The sequence below is a fragment of the Equus quagga genome, chromosome 1, assembly GCF_021613505.1.
Source record: "Equus quagga isolate Etosha38 chromosome 1, UCLA_HA_Equagga_1.0, whole genome shotgun sequence".
NCBI lineage: Eukaryota > Metazoa > Chordata > Mammalia > Perissodactyla > Equidae > Equus > Equus quagga.
The window spans coordinates 176,807,613-176,815,079 of record NC_060267.1 but is presented as its reverse complement, the minus strand read 5'-3'; the positions used below and the strand labels follow the sequence as shown (position 1 = coordinate 176,815,079).

General features: G+C 39.1%; 1 long non-coding RNA gene across 1 annotated transcript in view; it reads right to left on the bottom strand.

The window, feature by feature from the left end:
• Positions 1 to 1,404: 1,404 nt before the first annotated feature.
• The window catches only part of LOC124230105 (uncharacterized), a 38,109-nt gene continuing 32,046 nt past the window's right edge, over positions 1,405 to 7,467 (bottom strand). The window contains exons 2-3 of the long non-coding RNA XR_006886067.1: positions 1,934 to 1,998; positions 1,405 to 1,697 (exon numbers count right to left, since the gene is read on the bottom strand). This is a non-coding gene — a long non-coding RNA (uncharacterized LOC124230105). The remainder of the gene's footprint in view (positions 1,698 to 1,933; positions 1,999 to 7,467) is intronic.

Below are 7,467 nucleotides of genomic sequence, written 5' to 3'. Positions count from 1 at the left end.
AAGGAACCATCACCAACTGGCCTGAAGGACAGCCTGATCTCTTCGGGCACACTAGCACCTAGGAAAAAGGAACCAAGAGGCAAGATTAGAACCATATACCCTGCTCTAGCCTGTTGGCATTCTCCTGAGACTTTGATATGCACAGATCAGGGCTGTATCCCTCATCCCTCATCTTGTAAATGAGCACACTGAGATTCACTGTGTGGAAGGGACCTTCTATTTGGGACCAAGCATTTAATCCTAGTCTAAGATTGAAATCACGCCCAACCCCTCTTTGGAAAATATGTGTTAGAGTTAGGGAGAGATGTGTACTCAATAATAAACTCAGTTCCCCTCAAATTTCTCTCTAGTCTAGCAGAAAAGTAGAAGTGAGGGTTGCAATGATTTTGTCACTTACACATTTTAGTTTTTCCTAACATTTTAATGAAGTTTTGGGGCCGGCACCATGGCCGAGTGGTTAAGTTCACACGCTCCACTGCAGGCGGCCCAGTGTTTCACGGGTTGGAATCCTGGGCGCGGACATGGCACTGCTCATCGAGCCATGCTGAGGCGGCATCCCACATGCTACAACTAGGAGGACCCACAACTAAGAATATACAACTATGTGCCGGGGGGCTTTGGAGAGAAAAAGGAAAAAAAATAAAATCTTAAAAAGAAAGAAAGAAATATGTTTTAAACTTTTCCTTTTTATGACAGAAAACAAGCAGCTATGTTGTTTAAATATAAACTTACACAAAACGTCTTTATTTAAAGCTGATTATTTAATAATCCAAACGGAGGGAGAGGGCACTAAAAACATATACCTGTGGGATATATATTTTGTTTCTTTCAATTTCAGAATGGAAGCTCTTACTTTCCATGAAGTACCAGAGACCATGTAGCAGTATCTTATACTTTAAATCTCTTAACCAGGCTTTTAGAGAAATAGTGGATCTGAATGCTGTGTCTTATCAGTAAAATACATTTCATGGTAAATTCAAAAAGAAAGCATTGAGTGGAACAGATGTATGCTTTTTAAAGACCATTTATTACACCAATCCTATTAAAAATAATAATGCAGCTTCTCTCTCTTTACAATATTTTGATCCTTCCTTTTGCTGCACATAATACCATAAGTTAATACTTTACATGAAAATCCATTTCCAGCACAATCTTATTGGGCTGCTGTACTACAGTAAATTCTCATCTCTGGAAGAGGGGAAATTGCCACGGGGGATAACAGTGGCTACCTTTTAAATATAGGTTGCTGTTTTCTTTTGCATTTAGTAGAGGAAAAGAAGGAATAAAGGGGGCACCTTTCAAAAGATTTATTGGGATACTAAAGGAAAGACCGAAAATAAGGATAATCCCCTCAAATAGGAAATCAAACCACGCAAGCCTGGGATGGGTAAAGTAGATGCCATTTTATTCAATTGAAGAAACGGATTCTAAACATGAATATCGCACATAATGAAAGATGACATTATAGTCTTAAAGAACCTTTCAATCTAAGGCAGACGGTTTATAAAAATAAGAGGATATACATTCATGCAATACAATATTTGTCAAAATTTTTACACATAATTTTAGAGCTTCCTCCTACACACACGTTCCTAGGGCGCAGATCGGTGAGGATCACGTTAATGGAAGAAAGGCCGTTACAAACAATGGGAAGAGTGGTTTTCTCCCTCCTTTCTGTCTTCTTCATCCCAACTCTTCTAAAAGGGGAAAACGGAGAGACAAAACCATTTCTAGAAAACAGGGCCCAGGGGGAAATCTCACACAGCATGCCTCCCTCTTTGTCTCAGTCATTCATTCAGTGAATACTTATTGATTGTACACTCTGCACCAGGCAAGCTGCTAGAGCTGGAGACAGAATAATGAGAATAATACAGTCCCTCCCTCCAAGGAATTATCATCTAGGGGAAGAGAAGTCCACAGGCCATTACATTACCTCACGCTAAACTCTCCCGTCTGAATGCTGTATTCTGTGAGAGCAAGTCAAGGTGCTGAGAGCCCCTGGAATGAGAAAAGATGCAAAAAGTCTGTGTGTGGAAGGGGAGATGGGGTCGGCATAAATGCTATAACTTTATGTTTTTTTAGATCAGGAAATGGAGCGAGATATTCTACAACCACCTGCCTCTCTGGGCCTTCTCCTCACTCCTGCATTTCTCACATTTATCCCCCATATTCCTCCAAACAGACCCCAAGACAGTTGCCCTAATTTTTTATGTCCTACAAATAGTTCTCCAAAAGTAAGCAGATAAAATCATTCTGGGAAAAATCCAATTGAATACAGCATGCCTGTAAGCCTGTGTCTCCCAGGGGCTCCTAGCCTCCTAAAACCAGTACCATGGGCTAGGGGAGCACAAGTTTTGTCTGAGACATTAGGATAAATAGATATGAGATACCAAGGCAAGATACAAGATCAAGAAATAAATTTTCAAAGGAAATTGGCAAATAAAATATGTTTAAAACTGTGTTTTACTTATATCCAAAATAAGAACATAAAAGAGTCAAGAGAGAATTTTGGGGGAAGATTTGTAAGAAAGATTGGTATGGTAGGAGTGATTCTGTAGGAACCATCTACCCCAAAGGGAGGGAGAGAAGACTCTTTCCTCTTCAACTCATATCAAGGGAGGAGGTTCAAAGGACTCACTCCCCGCAGTGAGGGCAACCCAGTAAACTAGAGTCTGCCTTCCATCCGGGAGGCATAGTAGGCAGGAGAGATGGGGGGGGGGGGAGCCGCTTTGATGGTACAGACAGTGAGAGTCACTGCTGTATTGAGATTGGTCTGTCTTCTCAGGATTTGTATGGGTAAAGTGCACTAGCGTTTCTTGGTAACCAGATGTGGGCCCTACAAAAGGGACAGCCAGCCAAAATTGCTGCAGAGGACCACCCCCAGAGAAAACCATCCTGGAAGCCACTCAAACTCCAACAGAGAGAATCTGGGTGGAGGACAGCTCTGAAACACTAGAACGCAGAGGGAGCCAAGAGGAAAGAGCCACATTCACAGCAGGGGATGTACCATCATAGGTACCCAGTGGGGGCCTCTAGAAACCAAGAAAAGCATCCTTCAGAGAGTCAACTTTAAACAGTGCCAAGCTCACAGTGTGAAATGCTAGTTTGTGTCACTATCAATCAAGAAAAACTTTCTTCCCCCTTCCTCATCTTCTTTCCTCAGCCTTCAGAGTCAGAAACCAAATAGAGCAAAAGAAGAAGGAGAGAAACAAATAAGACACTTGGAACAGAGATGCTGGGGAAAAACCGTGCAAAACTTGGGGCAAAGGAAGACTGCATGTCCTTTCAGTGTCACACTGGAGCACTGGCGATCGGGTTTCCCCAAGGGGAGTCATTATTTTACTTACTGTCTCTACTGATTAGGGCCCAGACTCTGGAATTTGACATTAAGTCATAGGTTTCTGTCCAGAAGAAAATAAAACCCCAAAGCGGACAGTTCTAGGACAACAACCTGTTAGGAATTTAGGCAACTTAATCCAGCGTTCTTTTCCTGAGTGCCTGTACCCATCCCTCAACTGCTCTTCGACTGGCTTGATCACTCTGCTGATCTCTTCATTAACGAGTTACATAAGTTTTTGACATGTCGTCACTTTATAATTGCATGAGAGTCGTGTCTCAAACTTCCTAAAAAATACTTAGCTAGAGATACAACCTTTTTCTGTCTCTCATTGCCAGCCACGAGTTTGTAGCAGAACTCCAGCCATAAAACAGGAGAAGATTTAACTATAATTCACCTCCAAAATTTTCGTTACTACATGCGACTGCCCCTTCTAATTTCTGCATTTAAGCCATATTAACAATACAAAATGAGTTTAAAAGTTTCAATAACCTGATGGCTATCATAATTGTCATGTACCTGTCAAAATTACCTTTCCAGGGATAGAGGAATATTTCGTTCAATAATTTTTTTTTAAAGTAAAGCAACAATAAGAAATAAAAATGATGTTGTCTGGGCCAGCCCCATGGTTGAATGGTTAAGTTCGTGTACTCCACTTTGGCGGCCCAGGGTTTCGTCAGTTTGGATCCTGGGCACAGACCTACACCGCTCATTAAGCCATGCTGAGGTGGCGTCCCGCATAACAGATCTAGAAGTACCTACAACCAGAGTATACAGCTATGTACTGGGGGGCTTTGGGGAGAAGAAGAAGGAAAAAGAGAGATTGGCAACAGATGATAGCTCAGGCCAAAACTTAAAAAAAAAATGATATTGTCTTTGATAAAAATCCCATGAATTCTATTTGTTCTGCTTACATTAACTTGTAGTCTTCTAAAACTACCGAAAGATGATAGAAAGTTTGACATGGTCCGCTAGGTACAAACCATAATATACATTTCTTTGTTCTTCTCTCTACCTATATGTCTTTTTATATATTTTTTATTATTTTTTTCATATTTTAATTCACAAGCACTATATATGCTGGAAAATATGTTGCATTGAATCAAATATTCACAAGAATATCAAAAGCAAGCTCCAAAAGTAATAATTTTCATCAGGACAATTTCATTTGAATTCCACTTCATCCAAATGATACCAATAATGTATTTTTCTTGAGCAATTATAAAAGCAGATGGGATCTTATTATAGATTTTTGCATAGCAACCGTAAGATTAACTATAACCAAAGTTGAGATGACCTATAAAACCTGGCACCGCTTGTGCTTTACAAGATATTAACATTTTAACATCCCAAACACAGAAATTCAAATAAAACAAAATGCAGAATTACAAAGAAATAAATGAATCTTGTTAAAACACACTTTCATTAAATATAACCTTTGAACATCCTACAAAATATTAAGGTAATTCAATAAAAGCAGTAATTGATACTTAATGCAATAAAAGTAGGAATGCATAATTACATGTTATGCAAGGTTTACAGTTCACACAGGAGCAAGTATAATTCCTGAAATCAAGTCTGAAATTTAGAGTCTGTCTGGATTCGGGATCTACATAGAGTCAAGTTCTAATCCACTTCTTACTGGCTGTGGAACTTGGGGGAAAAAACACTTAGATTATTTTAGCCTCCATTTCATCATAATGCCTGCTGCAAAGTATTTTGAGTGCTAAATATAACAAAACAATGTATGTGAAGTGCTGTGTACACTTCCAGATCCTGTGTTCATGTAAATTATTATTAAAGTTTCTGTTTATACGCATTTTCTTTTCTTGGGGAAGAAGTCTCACTGTAATATAGAACATTTTCCCAAAGATTAATAGATTATAGAGAGAAGACATAACGTACCATCTTTGAAACCTCCAATCTGATTAACTGAGAGTCTGAACTCAAGAAATGAGGACGGAATGGAGAACTTTAGAGGGAGACCTCTGGGCTGCAACTGCTCCTGTACACAGCTTCTGCTCATTTCGGGCCAGTGGAGTGAGAACAGAGATCACTCTCGAAACATGCGGGAAAGAGCCCAGGGCAGCAGCTCTTATCAACCACATCCATTGGCTGCCAGATAGAGCTCCCAGCAAGACTCCTGGATCCGAAGCCAGGCAAGCATTCAGAGTTCTGAACTACAAGGAAAGGCCTTCTCTTGTTTTTTACTGCCCTGAATCTACTGAAAACCAATGGCAGAAGAAGCAGAAATGTAAGAGCTGAAGAGCCACCACCCCATAGGACTTACAGAGGGTGACAGAGTAGCTTCTGTCAATATTTAGCCCTACAGTGAATGCTTGTTGTGTTAAACTAGAGTGTCCTGCACTTTCTTGCCCAGTTCTGAGAAAGGTAAATGCAAAGTAACGTATCAGGTGACGAGCACATTGCAGATTTATAACTACTGCTTAGAACTTTGAAAACCAGTGTATGTTGCTACTTACTCAAAGGTATCATAGTGTTCAAGGTGCCACCTCCATATACAGCTAGCTTTTCAGCTTTGGAGAATGACTACACAAATCATTTAAAGAGCAGATAATCAACAATTTAAGGAAAAATGTACACATAGTATCTAGCAGTTTCTATGTTTTTGCTATCAAACAAGGTCATATGAAAGCCTTAAATTCCAGCCTGCAGCTGCTGTGCTCATAAAGTCACCAGTGAGTCAAGTTCTATCTAAATATATGCACATGCATTTCTATTACAATTACATTTACTCGGACCACATCAATTCACTCAAGAGTTAAAGGGCATTTCTTCACACCCCTACAGAAAAATAAAAAATTACCCAGAGTAAATTACGCTTTCAACAAATTCCCAAATGTATTCAATATGCCCCAGGGTAACATTCAGCTTTCAGTCATTTAAAAGGACAGCGTCTGGACTCTGACTTGCCTGTGTCCTGCCATCACAACTGGGAAAACAAAGGCTTTCACTGTGCAATAACATTAGTGCAGGATTTTTCTCTCTCGTCATCTTGGTGATCAATATTGAAAGGAAAAGATATGTTTGACCCAACATTTGTTTATAGTTGTATCTGCAGACCTAAGGCAAACACAATCATTTTTCCTTAATATTTTTTCAAAATAGTGATACCACGTAGTCATAAGGCTATCTTCTTTTGTTTTTGTGTTGAGATCGCAATTCAGGATGAAAAATACAGAGCCTAGCAAATTCTTGATTACTTTAGTTTACCCTAGGGAAATCTTGAAGACAACCATAAAGAAAATAGCTACAGAATGGAGGAATTGAGATCCACTCTGCAGGCGTCTATGGTTAAAGCAACTACAAAACAAAGTAGCAAGAGCAACGAAGTGGGTCAGAGTGCCAGCCCTGCCAATAAGTGGCCCGACTCTCTTGTGTCACTTAGTGCTTGGGGCCTCCATGAACTGACCTGGAATCTGAGGAGGTTAAGGAAAGTCATTTCAAAATTCTTCCTAGTTCTAAAATCCTATATATTTGGGTAAAAAGGATGTTAAGTTACATTATAACTTAGAAAAGTAGCAACAACTATCTCCTCCAAAAATCACAACCTTTATGATTGATTTCCCATCAATCATAACTCAATCAATCATAACTGTCAGTAATTCACCTTCAAAAATAGAAAGGCTGTACATCTCAAAAAACAAAACCTTTCCTTGTGTACTAACATATACATGAGCACAATTTTAAAATCATGTTAATCCTATACAGTAATTTCACACATGCACAAATAATTTATTATTTACACTTATCTACACCAGACATAACCTTCCGATGCTGTTGGTGCATATGTTCATTTCTCCTAGATGTGAACCTGGAGTCAGATGTTGAATTGAATACATGTTGATATAATGAATAATAGATGCTGCCAGCCATATATTTCATGTAACAGAATATAGTCTCCAACATAGTGATCCACAACTAATTCAAAAACACTTTCTGTTCAGACAAGATACAAATACCTGCTCTTGTTCACAAGACCTACCATCTGATTATGAGTTATAAACTTAGAACTTTTAATGTCTAAGCTGCCTGCATTTAAATGTAAAGCACAATCAGAATAACTAAGTGCAACAACCATATTAATTTGCAGTCCTGGTAGGAACTAT